Source organism: Pempheris klunzingeri, chromosome 3 (assembly GCF_042242105.1).
Source record: "Pempheris klunzingeri isolate RE-2024b chromosome 3, fPemKlu1.hap1, whole genome shotgun sequence".
NCBI classification, from domain to species: domain Eukaryota; kingdom Metazoa; phylum Chordata; class Actinopteri; order Acropomatiformes; family Pempheridae; genus Pempheris; species Pempheris klunzingeri.
Window position 1 is genome coordinate 5,219,222 of NC_092014.1, and position 21,596 is coordinate 5,240,817.

The 21,596-nt window shown below is 41.9% G+C and overlaps 1 protein-coding gene across 1 annotated transcript in view; it reads right to left on the reverse strand.

Annotated features, from left to right (window-relative positions):
- Nucleotides 1–15,553, reverse strand: part of LOC139198855 (vasorin-like) — a 28,609-nt gene extending 13,056 nt beyond the window's left edge. Inside the window, exon 1 of the mRNA XM_070827820.1 lies at nucleotides 15,458–15,553. The gene's annotated coding sequence lies outside the window, so the exon portion shown is untranslated. The remainder of the gene's footprint in view (nucleotides 1–15,457) is intronic.
- Between the last annotated feature and the right edge of the window lie 6,043 nt (nucleotides 15,554–21,596).

Genomic DNA, 21,596 nt, shown 5'->3' on the forward strand with positions numbered 1-21,596 from the left:
TGACCCTCAGGTCACAAACTTTACCAATAACCGTGCATACATACAGGGCACGTAAATATTATATGTCTAAGAAGCTCTTTGACAGATACTATAGATCTAACTTTAAATTCCCTCAAGCACGGATTTTTTTTAATTATTTTAATTTATCCTGAAGCATCATATCAGTACAAACTCAGACAACTGTGTGCTTCGGCTTCATTCTATTAAAATTCAGTAACTATGTAATAGATGCATGCTGATGTACATACAAATAGTCAGTCGTCAACCTTTATTGTTGCACACACTCTGATTCAAGATGACTTTTGATGACACCAGTTTTTCCACTGAAAAGTATGAATGCCAGCGTTACACTTCCTGCAATACCAGCTACAGCAGAGTCTCCACGAGAGTCATGACTGTGAAGGCTGAGTGTGTGTTTGTGCGAGTGTGTCTTCACACTTCACTGGCTCTGAGCCGGTCCTGTCTGTCAGCACTTGGAAATAAGCATGTCACCTGTACTCAGCTTCACACAGGTGTGCTAACAGGCAACCGGCAGCAGGAAAAACACTCTCAAACATGTCTACTCTTTGCTTCCCTTTTCACTGCTAGTATAAATCTATTTCAGCCTTCCAGTGACGTTATGTATCATCCAGTTACGTTCATGTCTCACATCTTGCAGTCTCTACAATTCAGTAGTATGAACCCAAAGCTGGCGATTCTTTTTAAGTACACAGTGAATTACTATTTTGCTTTAGTCCAAAAACAGCAATAAGAAAACTTTTTGCCTTGAAGCGCTGAAGTGTATCGCGAGCTCTTCCTCTTTCCCCCTCGGATCTCTCAGTTCCTGCCCTCGCATCACTTGTCACTCACCTTAATCTTAACCCTTTGAGGGTCTTCAGCACTTTCTAGTGTGTTATGATTTTTATTTTTAGCATATTTTATCAGTTTTTCATGCATATTGCTTATAATTTTGCAAGATGGTGAATTTTTCAGAGTTCTCAATTTTTTTCATGTATTTTTTGTGTATTTTAGACCATAAAATGATGCGCATCATGACAAAAACATGGCAATTTAAGGGTTAATTTTTTAAAAAACTAATTAAAATTTGATATGTATGATTAGGGCTGATGCTGGTCTAAAAAACTATTTAAAAAAAAATTTTGAAAAAAGAAAGATTTTTAACATTTTTATGGCTTGTTTTTATGCATACACATTTATGTGTGTAAGGATCTTTAACGTGATTATTTCTGAGGACCTTCAAGGGGTTAATGAGCTGTTTACACCTAGAAACGGCATCTAGCCTGAAGCTGAAATGCTGGCAGAAGCAACAGAAGCAGTAAATGTTGTTCAGCAACAAAACAACGGCTCATTGAGGTTTTATTTGGCTTAATTACCTTGTTTTCCACACAGTGACACTTCACCTGTCATTGCGATCATCCATCCATCCATCCATCCATCCCTCCTCTCACCTCCAGGCCTGATAATTGATTGAAGATCACCTGTGGGACTCTATAGGGGCCCATTCACGCTTGTTAAACCCAGCTGTCGGTTAGCAAAGTGTGGCCTCTGGCAGCGTACAGGTTGGACTGGACTGAGGTGTCTACCAGCCCTCCTCCCCTCCAGTTTGTACAAGTCTAGACAGATGCTGTACCACTGCAGCTTATCTGTACTATAACGAGCATTGAACCCAGTTCTGGTTCTGCACGATATTTCTCTCCCCTTTATACCATCATACCATACAACTCTTAGATACATACACGTTATTTGTGCATATAGATGCAGACGAGACTACAGTAACACAGCAAAATTAAGCAGAGAAGAGACTTTGTTTACTGCTCCTAAGCGAAAGTTGTAGCAACCTTCAGTGTTAACTTCATTCATTTTACTCAGCTATTTGATGTCAACAGGTATTTGATGTTGTTTGTGCAGATTTGTCCAATATGAAAGTAACTCCTAGAAATAGTGAGCTGGCTGAGATTTCATTGCTAACACAATCAGCAAGGCTTACACATTTAAAGCACATTTGATGCAGGCAGGAAATTGTAATCTTGGCACTCAGTAATCTGTCTCAGTGTGGGCCAACCCATTACGGAAAAGTGTGGACAAAAAGGCCAGCCACATGTATTCTGACAATTTCACTTAACTACCACTTAAGCCTGGTTTAAGTCTGTATGGATGCCCACTCTGTTGGCATTGCTGTCCGAGAAACTTTATTAAAAGTTCATGCAAGTGTGACCTTTAACCTAATGACCTGTGTGACTATGCGTGCAATAACATGTATGTAACATTACTCCATGCTTTTACAGGTCATCTGAGGGATGGTTTCAGTAGTTTATATTGGATTATGTGTGGACTTAATGGATTACTTGCAAGCTTTGCCCGTTGATTAACACTAAATAACCATTCCCAAATTACCTCAATAAAAATGTGAAGAATGTAGTACATACATTATGGTACTTTTTTGATCATTTCCCTACTGAGCAAAACTGGATGAGCTAAAAAAAATGTGCTCGAAAACTATTTCAGATTTCACCACAGCCGCAGCAGCAAGCTACAATAACTACATGCCAGAGCAAAGCCTGGTATTATCATGTGACTTCTGCCTTCACCAAAACCTACTAAGTAATTAGTGCTGGAAATTTACAGGCATGGCCAACTTGCACTGGTAAATCAGCAACAGTCAGTGCTGGTAATTACAATCACACGACTCAAGGTCATATTTGCCTCATGCAAACACACCTTTACACCATGAACGCTGCCTCTGCTACGCCCTCTTAAATCGTCCAGATGCACGCACACATGCACACACACACATACGCACACAGAATCTGGAAAGGACCCAAAGACCTCTACTAACCGTCCCCTGCTGCTGGATCACCTCATTAACCCAGCGTTAGGTCAGGGAGTGTGGACGGATTTACTGCTGAGAGAGGACTTCTATAGGAACTGCACATATACAGTACACACACATTATAATTGGATTATAATTGGCAAATGGGTTCACCTACAGAAAAGTATTGAACACTTTGAGGCACAATCAGTTAATGTGTGTGTAGAGAAACGTATCCCTGAAGTAGGATGTTGTTTTAGCGTGTGTGTGTGTGTGTGTGTGTGTGTGTGTGTGTGTGTGTGGGATGGATGTTTACTTTGTCACTTATCTATTTACTTAAACTCCTGACGGATCCTTTAAAGTAAACACACACACACACACACAAACTAACACACACACACACACTCATTCTTTTCTCTGCTGGAAAGGGAATCAATTAGTGCAAACTGAATTGCGTGTGCGTATTTGTTTGGCTCGGTTAAAGCCAGTGACCTCAGCTGGTTCATGACCCAGAAACAAAGGCTGCATTTTACACAGGAACAGAAAATCAGATTTTTAACCCTTTGCGGTGCAGCTCAGCGCCATGTCTGGCCGTCTGCTAGGTCAAGTTTACAAGACCAGACCTGATCCCTGCCATTATTTTCACAGTGTGAAAGCACCTACAGACACGTAAAATGTGTCCTGGGAAGGCGACTCTGCTGAGAACCCAAAACAAGGAAAATATGGAACCAATTCTGGTTTGGACAAAGTTCATCCTGTGCAACATGTTCATGTTTCATGTTAAGTGCAAGTGTAAAGTTTGTACAGCATTTTCTTTTCTGCTTTACAACTGCAACCCATCACTGGCAAAGAAATGAAAAAGTGGAAATCTTAAGCTAAGAGGATGGTTGATGTTTATCTAAATACACAAAACGGCATGGGTCCAAACCAGTGATGACATTACATATACACACACACACAGATATTAGAGTCCTTATCTCCTCAACAGACCATTAATCAAGACAGAAACCAGGCTCTCACTGTTTGCACTTGTCTCACTACCATCAGTGACAAACTTGTGAACATTCACCTCTATTAAGACAAAGTCCTGAGTAAAGCCATTGTGAGTCTGATTTGCTGGTTTAAGTTGTAACTTTACTGATGCAGAAAAAGCAGCTCAAATTACCCTACAAGTGATTTAGCCGCATGGGGTCAAAGGTCTTGTTAACACTCTGTCTTGCTGCCTCTGTTTGTTTTCGTTTTAGGTGGGATGGTTTTTTTGGAATTTGGGTTTTGGATAAAAGATGCTTTTCAATATATGCTTGGACACACTTGGATCTGTTAAAGTAGTGGATGTACCAATGGAAGTTAACCTGCTGCAGAACTGTGCCCGTAGTGATTACAAGCAACCGAGCGTTCAGATCAAATCAAATTAAACCTGCTGCTGGTGGCAGAACATCGACAGTCTGTTGGTTTTAGGTGCCCAAGATCAGCAAAAGAAGAATTCAATACAGTCATAAGTTACACTGCCAAAAGTATGACACCACAGCTGTTGACTCAACATTGCTGAGCAGTGGTAAATGAGCCTAATGGGCATCAGTTTTCAATGAGGGATGTAGCCTGTGTCAACGCACATTGCAATGCTGCTTTTTAATTGCAACAAACACTCGTGTGCAAGCATTCTGCCGGCATCACTGTCTGCCGTATAGAATAACTGGAATCTGAGGAGGAGATATGTGCAGGAATGGCGACGACACGCTCCACCACAGAACAGGCGCTGACACACGACTCTGAAAAAAGCCCCCAGGCTTGTAGGGATGTTTGCAGAGAGCATGGGGAGATAAATGATGAGGTGTTTGTCTGGATGGATGGAGTGTGTATACACACACACACACACATACAAACACACACACACACAGTGACCCAATTTGATTTTTCACTGATAGCATAGATAATGCTTGCCTTTTTGAAACATAATACCATTCAGGGTATGAGATGTCTTGGCTTCTTTGTCATTTTTGGTCCCAAATTTTTATCAAAATGTACAAAAATTTACAGAAGAGTGTGACAAAGTGAGAGGAATATGAAAAAGTCAGAAAATACTTGAATAGCCACCAAATGTTGCCAACCTCATGGAAACAGTTGGATTCAATTTAAATGTTTGAAGTATTTTTTATTTAACTTGCATGAGTTTCAAAGGAGCTGAAATGGGCCTGTGAACACGATGCCATGCTTGTTTTAAACTCTTTTGGAGATGATATCTAGTCTGTTCGATTTCATGGGAAGATATGAGAGTTTTAAGTGGTCAGAGGCTGAGTTGAACAAACAGGACAACCAAACATGGTGCGAGTTTCTGAGAATGTGCAGTTTGGCCGTGTTAATCACGTGTGTAGATCCGTTTAGAGATGGAAATCAGTTATATCTGAACATTAGCTTTGAGCACAACAGTACTGAGTAAACGCACAGGTATGCATGCACAGAAATGCAGATGTATGCACAAAGAACACACATACATACTTTCCCATAGCTCAATCACAGCTCGGCTACAGAGGAGAACAACAATCCTTCTGCTGAATCCCTCTGAACTTGGATATTTTGTTATCCCACTGTTCAAAAAACGCTACTTGATCTTAACACGTTTCAGCAAATTCAGTTTTACTTTCCAGACATCATTTCAGGTCACAGCTGGAATGTATTTTTACACAATGTTCTTCTTTTGTCAACTCCACTGTACACGGCTGTTAAGTCTTGAATGTCCTATCATTTCAGATGAGGGCTTGAGTTCTTTGTGGCTGTTTTCCACTACAGTTAAACTCTGCATATGGTAGCGCCGTCTCTTTGAGGGTTTGGCAAGAGCATACTAGAAACATACTGTGCGAGAGCATAGTGAGCCACAGAGGATGGTTTAACAAAGACCTGGTTAATGTCTCTATAGGCTCAGCTGTTCTTCAAGCTGAAGATAATGAAAATAGTGTATGTTTGCTTCAACTGTGGGACTTTACTGAGAGAACATAGAGTTTCTGCTCCATGTCCACTGTTATTTGCTTGTTCAGGTGTCCTGTGCACAGATCCTGATGTGCTGTTATCCTTTAGCTGAGAGACTGCAGCCCATTTAAGAAGTGTCTCTGTCCCGGCCAAGTTGTTATTCACTCTGATGAGGCAGAGACGATAATGTGAGGAAAATATATCAAAAAGAACAAGTAAAGTTAATGGGGCGTACGGTAATCTGACGCCTTTATCAATTGGCCAACTCAAGGAGCCGCAATACAATTTGGAACGCCTCTTAATACCCCACACACATTTCCACCCCTTTGAATAATGACAGCAGTCAAATATTAATGAGCAAGGAGTTAAGTGAAGGCCCAAAGACTCTGAACTGACCAACAACTCAATCAAACCCAACACAGATATATTATGTTCATTTTCTGCTATGAGGCTGTGAAATTGCTCCATCAATCTTTGCTACCTCGTTTTGGCTAATGCATCCCATCTGTTCCAATGAGAGTAACAGTCTGGTGTGTTTTGGCCTCGTCGGAGGTAAAGAGGCACCGTCTCTACAGCTGACTGACCTGCTGACTGCTTGTCTTGGACTTGTACTGGTCTGTCTGTGTTTATGGACTGTCTTGGTTTAGCTGGCGACCTTCGCTAATGAACTGGTAGATTACACATAACAGACACAAAAAAATAAACAGCGTCTCCTCTGTAAAACTTAAATAAAAGAGTCCACCAGCTATCAGAGTAATAACTTTTTGATGGAGGACTGTCAAATTAATCATATCTACCCTCTGATTACCCAAAGTGTTCTTAAGAATTAAGAAATAGTGCACACAAACAAATGCAGCCCAGCATTGTGTTTGGCAGCCAGTGGCTTAAGGAAATACACATTTGTCAGTTCACAATCCCAATGAAACCACCTTATTAGGCCCAAGTGGCGCATTGATATTGTCCATGACCTGACCAGTTTCACAGCTTATTTAGCTCTCCATTGACACAGCAGCATGTGTCCAGCTTGCACAAAGTAGCTAAACAGCCCTGGACAATGCAGCGTCCTGTGTAGCATCAAAACTGTGGAGTAGGAGCAGCATGTTGTGGGACGAATCCGATAACTAAAACTAAACAGCATTTATTGAGTAACATGAGAACACCTGGACCGTGAAAAACATCTGCTATCTTGCTAACCAACCAAACTAGCAACAACTGTGTATAATTTCTGTCCGAGGGCACAAGATGATCCAAAATATCACCCTTTATACCTCTGCTGACGTTTACCTTGCTTTATTCTTAACTTTTGTTCACGCTGTCTGTGTTTTTTAATATAAGGTACGTGCACTCACACACTCGGTACACATGCACAGACTTCCCACTGTTCACTCCTCTCACCGCCGGTGTGCATTAAAAAGCTGCTAAAGCATAACTTTTGATCTGCCTGCCATCTCTTTGAAGTGGCTTTCGGTTCTCATCTGTGAACAAGATGTCCAAATTAAAAATACCACAGGCTCGCCCACAGCCTGGTTTGCTGTGCTGGGTTCAGTGAGCAGAGGATGTGTAAAGTGCTGAGTCAAGTGTGCAGCAATGTGGACTGATGCTTCAGCTGAGACCAGAGCCAGAGGGAGTGTGAATACATTTCAGTGATAAATAAATACATTTTTAATAATAAATTACATTTTTTTCAGCCGATAAACCTGAAATCCTGCATCTTTGTCTTTGTCTTTTGCACTTTTAACCTTAACGCTAAGAACATGACTACACAAAAGCCTATCTGTTTCCTAAAATGCTCAGATCTTTCTAAATAGAGGTCTTTACCCTGCAAACATGCTATCTGGCAATGATGAGCAAATAAAAAGTGCCTTGTTAATGTGCTCATATTGAAGTTTTGTGTGGCCATTGTTTTCTTGGTGTAATTATTCTCAGCTTCCTGCATATCTTGATATTTGAGCTCCTGTTTTACGGCAAACCAAACATTGTAATGTACCCACAAACAATAAAATTCATAACTTTTCCCAGCCTATGCCTTTTTTCACTCCAGCACCAGACAAAGCTGTTTAATTTACAGAAACACTCTCACTTCCCCAGTAGTTTTATTTGGATGCTTTGCATTATATGGACCATTTAGCCTGTCCCCTTGATCTTTATTACTTTTCCCCCCATGATTTATTGAATTTTTTTGTCATCAGCAGGCTCGTTGCTGCCACAGTGGAGACAGATGTTGTTAGGCCTTAAAGAAATGTCCATGATCTTAATCCCATAGAAACAAATACATCCAATATCATGTGACAAAAAATAATAAGAATGATTTTGGTCATCCTTCATTGCAGCTGATCTCAAACCACCATCTATTTTCAAAACGGCACCAGCCTGACAAGATTTTCGACATTCAGATCCGGCTGTTGAAATCATGACCTTAGCCTGCTCTCATTATGATAAACAAGTGATTAACAGTTGAAAATCTTGCACAAGCCTGAACGTGCTGGTTTTATCTGTTTGCCTCTCTGTGGTGGTCCACACATCATCAGACTGTCGGCTTCGGGCCAAATGGAAACCACAGAGCATACTGGCTTGTGTGGAACTCGCTCTGTAGGGCAGATCTCTTCTTATTTCGGTAATCTGGATTGTAAATTTAAATCAGATTCAACACCCTCCTCTATATGTCTCCCTCTCTTTGCCTGTGTTTCTTCAGCTTCGTCAGTTTCTTGTCGTGGTCACTGAGTTGACTGGTCCCCCCCTTTTGACTCCTGACCTCTTAATCCCCTGCCAGCTGCAGCGAGGCCTCCAAGGAGGACTCTTTGATTCTGTGTGAGCGTGTGTGTGTGTGTGTGTGTGTGTGTGTGTGTGTGACAGAGTAACTGTCTATGCAAGACTTAAGAGAGTGTATACAGTATGTACCTGTATTCTTATCTTGACTTATCTTATCATGAATGTGTGTTTTTCTCTACATGAGTGTGGTCAGGTGAGCTGGTGGCTGTTAACTAGTGCACAAACACTATGCGTCTCCTTCAGGGCTAAACAAGTCAAGTCAGACACAATTTTCCAGGTGGATTTTACTGAAGAATAATGACACCAGATCTGCGGTCGGGGCTGTGATTCAGCTCACATTAAGTTTTGTTGATGTACTTGTACTGTAGCACAACTCCGGTAGTGCACTGGGTTGAATTACACATCTTTACTCATGAGGCAATAAATAAAACACTCTGCAATCTATAATTTCGTATAAATTCATCATCTGACATTTGAAAGAGAGGAAATCTCCAATTACACCAACAACACCCACCCCTGCCAACTGGAGCCTGTAATTTCTATGATCTCATCCACCTTTATGACCTTCCATTACTACGAGTCTAAATGGCAATACACTATGAATAGAATCTAAGTTTACTCATACCAGTATCCCTCCAATTCAATAAAACGATTCAAAACAACCGGAGCTTCAACTCACCAGAAGTCCAGAATCACAAAAAAGGAAATATCAAGCACTGAGCCGAAGAGTCAGACATGCAGGATGCCGTCATAGCTAGTTAGCCGTTTTTATTTAACCCCCTGTCGGGGTATAACTGCTCCACATGAGGGATGGTTAGAAAACAACATTATGACAGTGTGGACTTATTGTCTTATAAGCATCCAAGCTGAGAGTTTAAATTCATTCCTTCCCTCAGGAACTCTTTATTGAGCTAAATGTACAATGCTGAGAACAAAAACGCCAAGAGGCTGAAAAACAGCACAATACAGAGAAAATCGAGAGAATCTGGTGGAGCTATCGTGACTGAATAGCATTAGCATGTTCCCGGCTTACTAGCACGTTAGCGGTTGGCTGGCCAGCTACAATAGCTTATCAGTTTTTTTAAGTGGTCACTGCGTCATCTTCTGCACCTGCAACCACGTATTTCAATTTCACATATTTTTCAATACTGACAGTCAGACAACGTGCAAGCCAATCAAAATCTGCAGTTTTATGTGAAAACAGATGATGCCGTTGAGTCAGGAGGCCCACCTCACCCCGACACTCCTCACATACACCTAACATTTCTCCTCAGTGTTAGTTCATTCCACATTCTTCTCATAGTTATGCTCAGGCTGATACATTTAGCTTGTTTTCAATGTTCACTCCCACAACTTTTATCCAATGTCTCTTTTATTCAAGTTACTCCCAAATCTGCCATTCAGATTGATTCCATCTCTCTCTATAATACACTTGAACTATTTGTATATCCCATCACATTATAATTAGCACAATTTTTACATACAGGCCAAAGTTTTTAATGTGTTTGTTTCATTTTAATTAGCATATTATTCAATCCTTTTGTTGGTCACTTTTAGCTTAACTGCATTAGTCATGAGGGAAAATAACAATGCAGGCAAACACAGACTTCGAGATGACGAGTTTGCAAGACAAAAGGAGACTAAAAGGGAACATGATACTATATGTGCACCTGAATGCAGACACACATGCACAAAACACATTCCCCTAAACTTAAACCTGAGGCAAGTGTGACTCAATAATCTGTCACACATCCTGACATGTGCAACGTGCTACACACGGGCGTGGACTTCAGCCCACACGTCCACGGTAACAAACACTGCTGGCTACCTTCTGCTTGTCAAACGGCTTCATTCTTTACCTGTTGTGGCTGCGAGTTGTTCAGAACAGATCATAGATCCAGACCTGGACCCTTTGAAGTACTTTGTGAGGCCCTGCAGCCCCCAGGCCACTGTCTACTTCCAGACTCTGTGTGTGTGTGTGTGTGTGTGTGTGTGTGTGTATGGGGGCACAGCTAGACTATGTGCCCTTAGGAAAACAATAGAGAAGGGCTCAGAAAAAGGGGAATGGAAGGTGGAGTTCTAGGAAGGTGGGGCCCTAATCCACCCCCCTCCCAAACACACACACACACACACACACACACTCTATAACTCACACATGGACCCCTCCCCTCGCCCTCAGGTAGTGTGATGGCTGCTGTCAGAGGATGGAGGCGCAGGGATGTTATCTTAAAGACTTCAGGCAGATTAGGTGTCATGTCAGAGTATCAAAGCTTTCTGTACATACAGTCTCTGCTTCTCAGGGTTCTACACAGCAACAAAAATGTTAATTCATTTTCAAATTGTGTATTTTCTGTTTTTATTCTTTATATGATTTGCTGTTTTATTTGGTTACAACTCAGGGATAAGATAAATTCAAAGTGTCGGACATAATTCTGCAGAATGAGAGCTGTGGTTCGATAACGTTTCTCTCCTTTAGTCCCAAAGAAGACATGAAAATAATCCTGGCCGCTGTATTAAATTAATTCTATGAATTTAATTTTTTTGTTTGTGCATGATGTGTAAAATTTCAACATTGTGAAAATCTAATTGTTACAACATTAAAAAAATGGTTATTTTCAGTCAAAAAGTAACATACTAATAGTCCTGTAATGACTTCAGGTGGCTAGCTGACTCTGGCTATCACGTTAGAGGGGCAGTCTCTAGACTTTACACACTAATATGAGCATCCTGCATTTTGCAGAGAAAACATTTTTTTGTTGTGAACCGTCAAAAAAGTTGGCTTTTGCATTCTATGTGGTTTTTGCATTAAGGCAATACCTTTTTTCTTCTGATTGGCTGCTCTGTAGCCAACACCTACTCAAAACTGGTGTTCACACAGCATTACATTTAGATAAATCCACCACAGCTGACTGAAGTATGCATACATTCTGCATATGAGAGATGTGCACTTCTTTTAACACTTTATTAAGGGATGTGAGCTGAGTGACAGACTGCTGTTATCAGGTTATCAAAAGGTTAATCATTCCCATAACCTCAGCCTGGTATTTCTGCGTTAGGTAATCTGACCACTGACCTGCCGTTGAAGGCATCTTTCTATCCTGGTGCCTGCTGGTACCACAGAGGAAAGTTATGAGGAGTCTATATGTGTCACGCTCTTTACCTTCCAACTGAACCACATGTTTATACAACACACTGCGAGGATGAGGGGGGAAGGTACTTAGAGACACGCTTCATGGGTTAGTAAAGGGGTAGCAACCCCTAAACCCTCCCTGGGGCTGGAGGGGTGGAGGCGGGGGGTCGAGTTCTCAGAAAGTAGAGGTTCCCCTCTGGTGAGCATGTTAAGTCTCAGCCTGTTGTAGGTTTGAGTCTAGAATTCCTCCGGTGTCAGGGAGCCTTGTAAAGACGTAATGTGACTCTTTTTATGCCGCTGGAAACAGAAACCAAAATTAGCAATATCTCAGCAGCAACTGCCATGATTTAAATAATAGTAAATGCAGAACGTTAATTTTAAGCTGCTTTTTAGTCAAGTTTAGTAGTTTAGTTTTGTTGCCAAAAACTACACCGTATGACTTCAATTGTAGGGTTTGGCAAATATTGATGCAATATACAACAAGTGGCCAAACACTTCCAGATTCTCAGGCAGGAGCATTTTCAGCGTTTCTCTGTGTTTTCTATCGTTGCAAATTAGCTGCAAAACAGCTTGTTACTGTAAATGGTTTCAGTATGGCTGCAGAGTTCATGAGGGGGGAATCAGCCCCGAGCAGCACAGTGACTGACTGAACTGAGCAGAATGATTTATCAGCAGTCAGAGGCCTGACGCTGGACGTCCGCTCCATCTGCGTGGTCCCCGCTTCCTTAAACGCTCCCAAATGAGCTGACAAGCAGCGCGGCCCACCCCACCGATACATCTGCACAACGCAGGAGGAGGAGGGAGGGATCAAGATTTCTTCCACCTGTTTACATGTGCAGTTTGATTTTGTGCTTGAAAACGTAGTGATTGAAACACCAGAATCAACTCTGTCAGAATCAATTTAGCAGCGCTACTTCTGGATGATGGATGGGAATGCAGCATGTCTAACCTTCAGGAGACTGGAATTTGCGTCCTGTTACAGTCTGACACTCAGTGTTTGCCCCTTTTTTTTAACTGAAAGTGCATTCCTTCTCTGAACTTCTCAAAGGTTAACGTTACCTCGCTGTGACCGTACCTCTTCCAGATCCACGGTCTTTTTCTAATCTTAACCATACCATAGTTGCCACGCTCAGATTCTGCAGAAGAAAATGCTTTTTAATAATTGTAATTCAGGGTTTGCGGAATCATCCGATATCAATGTTTGGAGATTGGGGTGAGTGTCACAGGGATTTGAGTGATGTACTGTTCTACATAAAAGAGAAAATAGCAAAGAGGCAAAATGGAAAACAGATCACACGAAAACCAGAATAAGACAGCAGAAGGGTGAGGCTTGAAACGAGCCTCTCTGCAGTGGTAAAGATGTCACATCTGTACATGTCAGACACAGTAGACGTGGAGAACTGGAGAGGAATGACAGGATGGCAAAAACAGGCAAATAACAACAGCAGGGAGACAGTTAGTTTTTAGTTTCAGGAAGCAGGACTTCATTTACAAGTGTCAGAAAATAAAAACAGACAGTTGTGTCACTGATTTTACTTCCCTTTAAAATCTATCCATCCAGTGGTACAGTGACCGGAATCTGACCTGAGGTGTGTGTGTGTGTGTGTGTGATTGTGTGACATCAGAGCACCACAGGGCACACTTAAACCCCACTAAGAGGAGAAGCTTTAAGTTGGTGTGGCTGATAACAACTGGAATCACATCTACACACACACACACACACACACACACACACACACACAATCCAATCCCCGACTCCATCCTCTTCACCTTGTACCTCTTAACTTCCTTCATGGGGTTATTAACTCCCTGATTGGGGAGCTTTCCTTTGGGTTCGCCCCTATTTAGTTGTCATGGTGGCATGACCCGAACACTTATTAGCTGACCCTTGGGATTAGTCCAAGCTGGAAACGGGGGGAGGCGGGGTTAATCCTTCACCTCGAGGTGCTCACTGCAGCATCTCACAAAAACCTTAATTAAATTGCTGTGACACCAAGTCAGGAATGTTTGCTTTGCTCTCCCGTACGTCCTCCAGTCCATCCCTCTGTCTCCATCTTTCTTTGCTTTTCCCATACTCCATACTCCACGCTGGGTTTGTTTTTCTGCCTGGTCGCCAACCAGTGTTCATTTGGAGAGCGCATATTGGACCCAAACTCCTTGTGGAGCCCGCAGACAGAGAAGGTAACAAGTTGCGATGAAAAGTAAAGACAGCAGCTCGTGGTCGGCACACAGTATCAGTGTCTAGCTCAGCTCAGCCCTCACATATCGCTTACGTATTATAATGTATACCACAAGAGGCATAGATCACATAGATGTGTTTTGTCTTCTTATGTACATGTAATGTGATCTGAAAAATGCTCTCGTTCTTATACTGTAACTGCACCATTTATCACTTTGTCCTCAACAAAAAAAAGGCAAGATTTCTGACTGCGGATGCAAAAATCTCAGCTTCAGCTGCAACTTTTTCTCCAATAATGGATGTTTTTCAGACAAATCTATGAACTGGTCGTCCTTTAAAATGAAAGAAATGATAGCCCCTCAAGTTGATGTCTTCAGTTGCATTACTTTGCCCAATTAACAGTCCTAAACCCTCACATTTTGATCCCTTTTTATTGATTAAAACCATAAACAGTCCGTGGTTGATCAAATTTCATTAATCGACATACTAATCATTTAATTGTCTGATCATTTCAGCACTAATCACAGCCAATTTACAGTCAGCAACAGAACAGTGGGGCTACAAGTGACTTAATTCTTTCATTTGATGATTATTTTCTCACTAATTGACAGAAAAATGTAAGAAAACGCAAAGTTCCTGAAGCAAATGTGCCATTTTGTATTGTTTGTCAATCTTCTGCTTTGTCTGACCAAAACCAAAGACATTTAATTCACCACAACACAAAACAGAGAAAAGCAACAAATCTCACATTCAAAACGCTGGAACCAGAAAATGTTTGACATTTATCCATGAAAAATCAATTAATCGATCAACCTGTGAAATAGAACTAAATGGAGCTGAACATCATCGTTCACTCAGAGTAAATAACATATAAGGCATTAATAAAAATGTCCAAACCTAAATGCCCACGTGCAGAGGAAACACTACATGGTTTAAACCCACAGACAGCTTTTATGTCCCACTGGGAATATCTCGATTTGTCTCCGGGGATCATCAGACACTCACACAGATTAAAGCCTCTCATCTGAGGTGAAAACAAACAGCCAGAGTGGCAGATAACGACCTCTAATCCGATACATTCGACACAACCACGGTCTGAGGCGACGACAGCGATAAGAGCTAATCCAGTTTCCACATATCTCCACAGGAAACACTCCCCTCAGTGTCTCTCCTGTCCGTGCCTCCCTCCGAGCGCGTCTGGCCGGCAGATCCTGACCCGAGATAGTGACCCGTGCGCCGGGAGAGGAATGCGAGGACACGCCGGCAAAGTCAGCGGCCACAAGGGAAGCTTTCACATGTGAGGCGGGCTGGGTGAAGAAACTGAGGCTGGATCGATTATCAGAGCTTGTCGGTCTGCAGAAAGTCTGCAGAAAACCCGATTAACTCAGTGGTTTGAATCGATAACACAGCATCTGTGAGGCTTCAGACACGAGGAGGGCTCCTCTAGTGTAAAAGGTTGTAAAAGCGCGTTAATCCCCACTGAGGAGAGTGGAGATATTATTCTATTCAGGCATTCATGTCATGCACTGAGATGGACTTCTGCATCTCCCCGGGAGTTTAAAATCACAGTTAAAGTTGGTATGGGAGAAGCGCAGGAGAGGCTTACCTTGGTAAAGTAATCCACAGTCCGCGGGAATGCGCCCGAGCAGCTTCAACCCAAACTTTTTATCCACTTTGCCGGCGTGTCTCTGCCAAGAAAAGCCCCAAACTGGTCAAAAAAAAAAACGTTTTCTAAGGCGCAGGAGAGTTCGCGTCCACACCAGCTTCAAAGCAGAATGGGTATCAGCGCAGCGCTCCGTCTGTCAGGGTTGGAGACGCAGGTCCGCCGGCGTTCAGGGGCGCACGGGCTGTGCAACAATAGCGCTCATTGAAGTCAAAGGAGGCGAGCGCTTAAAAAGAAGGCTGCAGAAGTGGGAGGTACCGTGTGGGCGCGCGGGTGTGCGCGTCCCCGACGCCGGCTGCACCTGCAAATAATAATATCGACTGCAGGAAAGTTCATTCTCCTCCTCAGAGACTGGGAGATGCACGTCTGCACGTTGTCTGCACATCACACAGTGTGGTGCACACATGAGATTTACAGCTTTGTGTTACTTAGTTTAATTAAGATGATGGATTCTTCTGTTTTGTTGCAATCTTTCCATCTCCTGCAGTTGGTTATATGTTTTATTTGTCTGTTTATGAATTGAGCTCTGGAGCTGATCTCCTTAAAGATGCATTCATTGATTTAATGGCCACTTGGGGGCAGTGTAACGAGCTGTAAGCACAACACATCATCACCTTATTAAGTTGATACAGCATACGTTGTTAGCAACAGCTGGACATTCAGACATCCAAAAAACACAACAGTTATTTAGAGTTGTGTTTCTGGTGAATACAAATTTTGTGATCCGACTTTGTAGCTGCTAAATCCTCGACATTCACCGATGGGCAGGTCGAGTACGATTTGATTGGCAGATTTTTCTTGCTGAAAAATGTTGCCTGCTTTGTTTGAAAAAAAGAAAAAGAAAAAAAAGCACTGAAGGTAAAATTAGCCTACAACAGCAGTTGCTTTTTCAAGGTGGTTAAAAGGACCATCGTTTCCATTAGCAACCTCTAGTTGCCGTGGAAATTAAGACAGGAGCAGAGGAGGAAGTCAGGTGACGGAAAAGAAGAGTGAGAAAGTCCACAAACAGAGGAGGTCAAATATAGAAGTTTCACCCAGGAGGCAGCTGTTAGTGTCCCATTTTAAACCAAAAGTGAGTGTTGACATATTTTAATATCAAATATTGTTAAACCTGGGCTCTAAATTTAGACATTTGAGGTTCATAATGACTCGTAGGTGCAAAGAGTTTTGGAGTTGGTTCAGTAAATCACCTCAGCACCTCTGCATCCAAGAACGGGTGGTGAACAAGCTACAATGGCTGTAATGTAATCCCTCGGTGCACTAAAGTGCTTGTCTTTGCCATTGACAGGCTCAGATTGTCCTTCGAAGTGTCTGTCAACATAACAGAGACGGCAACAGACCTTTTTCGATTATATCACTTGTTTCAAAGCCACCAGACTCAATTGACAAAAACAGTAAATTTACATGGAAGTTGCTGATCTACCACTATCTCGATCACTTAGTTTGTTTGTTCTGTCGTGTGGTTTTGGTGTTTTAGTTTGGATACAAGGTTCAGAAATACTGGGGTCATAAGTGACGTAAGACAAAGGTTATGTGCATGAAGTAACTTATGTCTCACATCATTTCCATCTGTTCCATAAAGCCTAGAGCTAACCAAACTGCTACCATTTCACAACGTTAGATTCTATATTTAATACCAATTGAGTTATTTGCTTGCTTGTGGCTGGTCCCCATCTGTCCTATAGAAGGCGCTGACAACACTCATATAACTCATAAACTCATATATGTTGTTTTTTAATTCACTGGAAATCAACTTTTGCAAATGTGTTGGAGAAAAAAGTGAAATTGTGGGCCAGAAAAAAACCAAAAGAACGAGCTGAAAGACACTAAAAGGCTACAAAGAGCTGAAGGGGAAGTCGGTTGTCTGTGGGTTTGTCACTACAAGCAAAGTCTTTCACGTTACATGTAGCCCAGGTGGTGCCACGTAAATGATGTCTGATTAAGCGCACTGTAGAGAGAGCTGTAAGAAGTGAGAATGTAATCCCTCATCAACTACAGGAAATGACCTTATAACACAAGGGTTTATGGGTATAAGGAGACGGATGTTCAGGTCTGAAAGCCAGCAGTTCCATTACACTTGGAAATCTGAGCAGACAAAAGAGAAGCTTAATTTTTTTTTCATTCCCAACCAACATGACCACCAAAGAGGGCCAGTTAGAACAAATAACACAGACATCATGTTTGGTTTAAGTAACAAGGAAAGGTCTCTGTTTTGTTTCCACTACTGCAACCGTGGCCAAAATGTCCATGTGGATGACAAACACATTCAGTCCACTAAATAATCTACTTCTAAACATGTGTGTACAAGCCCTATTTACTGGTAGTCAGCCACAATTAACTTCAATGAACTAAATCCAAAAGTAAGTTAAGTAAGAAAATTAAATTGTTCTGATGATCTGAATTAATTGGCTGACAAGACAGAAATCTACCAGTAAGCATTTTTCTTTATTTCTGATGCTTCAGTCATATGACAAAGCATAAAAAAGCTGTTGTCAGTGTTTCCTGTTGAAGTGAGCATGACACATGTGTGTTCAGCAGTGTTAACTAACAAGCCATACACAGAAAAGAACCATTGAAATCCTTCTTGCTTTTCACCTGCTTTGCTCTTTGGAAAATGTCCACGCCGACTGTATCACGAAAGCTCACCCACCCCCATAACATTTCTTTTGATTCACAGTTCAGTCTTCAAGTTTGCATTTCCATTTTAAGCCTGTGTATTTATACACAGTCTTGGGAAAGTTACTGCAGGTGCACCACTAACCAAATGCTTCCGCCCGTCACCTAAGCTGTAAATGAGCTGTGGACGGAGACACTAAATTCATCTGTGGGGCTGTGCTGAAACCTGAAACTCTCATCGTATTCACCAGCCCGTGGCCTGGCAAAACAGTAGAGACTTCTCCACACACACACACACACACACACACACACATACACACACTAACTGGGCAGACATTAATAATCCACTAATAGAGGCCAAACAAGACACATACATGTTAATATATAGCATTTAAATTCATATATAGTATAGTACATGCAGTGTATGTGCAGCTACATCACCCAATACACACACACACACACACACCTACACACACGCACACATAAACACTGCGACACATCTGAGAGTCTAAAATGAGAGGGTCAGTCAGACAAGTCAGGACAGGCCTGAGCACTGTCCACGTGAAATCCTGTTTCCATCTACATGGCTCACACACAATAAAAACACAAAGCAATAAGACCACAGTTAGCCAAAGCTGATGTGTTTGAGATGGAGATGAAAAGCATTTGGTCTAGAACTGCTTTTAAACAAACCATGAACTGGACGTGAACCCAGAAGTATCGAGAACAAAGCCAATTCTTTTCCTCGACATCTTATCTGGATTACAGCATCAGCGATCCAAGTCACCGAGTCACATTTGATACATTTTAAAGTTCAACACGTTGATGCAGCTGTCTGGTTTGACAGCGGTTTGAGAGTTTAATTTACTGTGTGTATTTTTATGGGGGGAAGTATGTCCTAACTGAAAATGTTGCACAATCGCATTTTTTTAAAAAAAAAAAAAACATGTCAGATATAAGCAGCAATCTGACTGGTCCAACATGGATTCCAAAGACAATACTGATTTCCATTAAAGTTGAGCTTCAATGAGCTTTTGCTTGTGATACAAAGAGATATGTGAAATATACACTCAGGTCAGGATTTATTGCTGTTGTGGTTTTAGCCAGATATACCTAATAAACTGCCCATAGAGTCTACGTTAGAAAATGGCCTAAGGACGATTCCAAAAACCACCAATATAGGCCTTTTCCTATAAGCACTCTCATGGTTGTGGTCTGGTTATGAGTAACTAGCACGACCACACACACGTATATACGACGGTTTGCCTTGTTTCATGATTAAACATTACTTTGATTATGTGCACAGTCACCATGTTTGTATTCATTGATTCAGTGTGACACAGTGTAAAGCACTGACGGCACTGAGCAGCAGGTCTGTAGTTGGCATGTCTAGCTATATGTATGTTAGTCAAAAGATGATAACTGATAAAAATCAGGGAATGTCCCTTTAAGGGATCAGACGTGTTGATATTCTATTCTTCATCTACTATGTGCGGCTGCTATCAGTGGCCTCGGCGGCCTCAACAAGGCCGGCAGGGCTGCGGGATCAGTGCCACTGAAGAGCAGCTTTGTGTGAGTGTGAGCTGAGAAAGAGGAACAGAGTTTTGACAGGAGTGCGAGAAAACAAACACAACAACACTCGTGTTTGATCTGCTGCTTCACAATGAAACACGACGGTGGGATTTTCTCATGGGAAGAAATCAATCCACCAAGCTGATGAGCTGAGCTTGATCATCTGTTTAATCAGTATGGCCAGAGTATCACAACCCCACCCAAAAATGAGATAGATAATAAAGGAAGAAGCGGGGTGGCTGATGAGTTTTGTGGCACTTCTTTGAAATTAATGTCAGACAGCCCACCACTGTGATCCAGATTTAAATATCTCAACAACTACTGGGTAGTAGTACACTTACACTTACAGTCCTCAGAGGATCCCGCTGATATCGGTGATCCTCTGACTTCACCTACATCGGGTAGAAATGTCTCAAATTCTTGATATTCCCATCAGCCTCTGCAGTACTTGTACTGCATTTAGTGCCATTTACCAAGTGTTAGCATGCTCAAAGAGCTCAAAGTACAGCTCTGCCCTCGTACAGCCCAGCAGAGCCGCTAACATGGCCGTAGACTCTAGAAAGAAACGATACAGAAAGCCATATTTTGAGGTAAAACTCATAAGAGCTGACTGCTCAAAATAGTCTTTGTAGTTTATTAAATAGTATTAATGTGTGTTCTAGGGTAATGTTTCGTATTCTCTATTGGATTAACATACTTTGCAGTGTGAAGACAGCTTTGAAGCAATTTGAACTGTAATATTGGGAGAATAAATGTCATTATTTACATTTACTGACAGAGATGTAACTGGAAAGTTTACTCATAAAGGCCAGTCATCATCGGCAGTGCCTGTGAAAACAGCTGTGTGACGTCTTCTGCAGCTCTGGGATGACTTTTATGAAGTCTGAGAAAAAAACCCGTGATGACGTCATCTGGGTTATCTTGAGTTAGACCTGAGACTCATTTAATATTTGCACTAATTCAATATTTTTAATAGTCAGGGCATCAAATAAAAATTTTATTTGCCTAAAAAATGCTGGAGGCCGGGGTAGTTGTAGTGGGCATTCAAGACATACAGCAACATTTCCATGCCAGAACAGTGATTGTGCAGCACACAGTGGTGTGTAAAAGCGTGGCTCCTGCAGCGTGAGCACCAGAGGAGGGCTGTAGACGGGCTCGAAGTGGGAGTGTTTCAGTCTGAGTGTTTATATGATTCACACAGCCGGGGCTGGGGAAGGCTTGACCCTTCACAGACCTCCCCAACACAGCGGAAATGACTTCCGTCACTGTAAGAACCCCGTTTTCTTCCTTCAGTTCCTCCCAAAAGCCTCAACTTGTTGCTTTACAGGAATGTAAACTAGACAAGAAAACAAAGAGGGATGAAGCAGACGGAGTGTTAACTTTTCTATATGCTTGTATACTTCAGGCACATGGTTGTATGTGTTTATGTGAGCGCTTGCAACCTGCCTGCATGCACTTGTATAATGCACATGGCTGCTTATACAGTGAGTTTTAAAGCAGTGCAGACATTGGCAGAGGTCCTTTAATGAGGGCTGGTACACAGACTGTGTTTCAGGGAGGAATTATTGCGGTGGAGAGGAAAACATGAAATAACACAAAGGAATTCAAGCCTGGAGTTACTCTCCCCAGGGGAGGCAGTCAGACTCGCTGTTTGGTCCTGAGCCAGGAACACCAAAAGAAGACGAGAACAGCGTCCATGTCTTTTTTTTTTATTCCTGTTTCTGTCTCTTAACTGCCCTTCGTGGCTGCTTCTCTGTGCTTTTACTGAAATTCTGGATAACATGTCTTATTATAATGATACTATTTTCTTTCCCTGGCACACTTTTTTTTCTTTCTCCATATCTGTGTGTCATCTTTCCTGTGTGTGTGTGTGTGTGTGTGTGTGTGTGTGTGT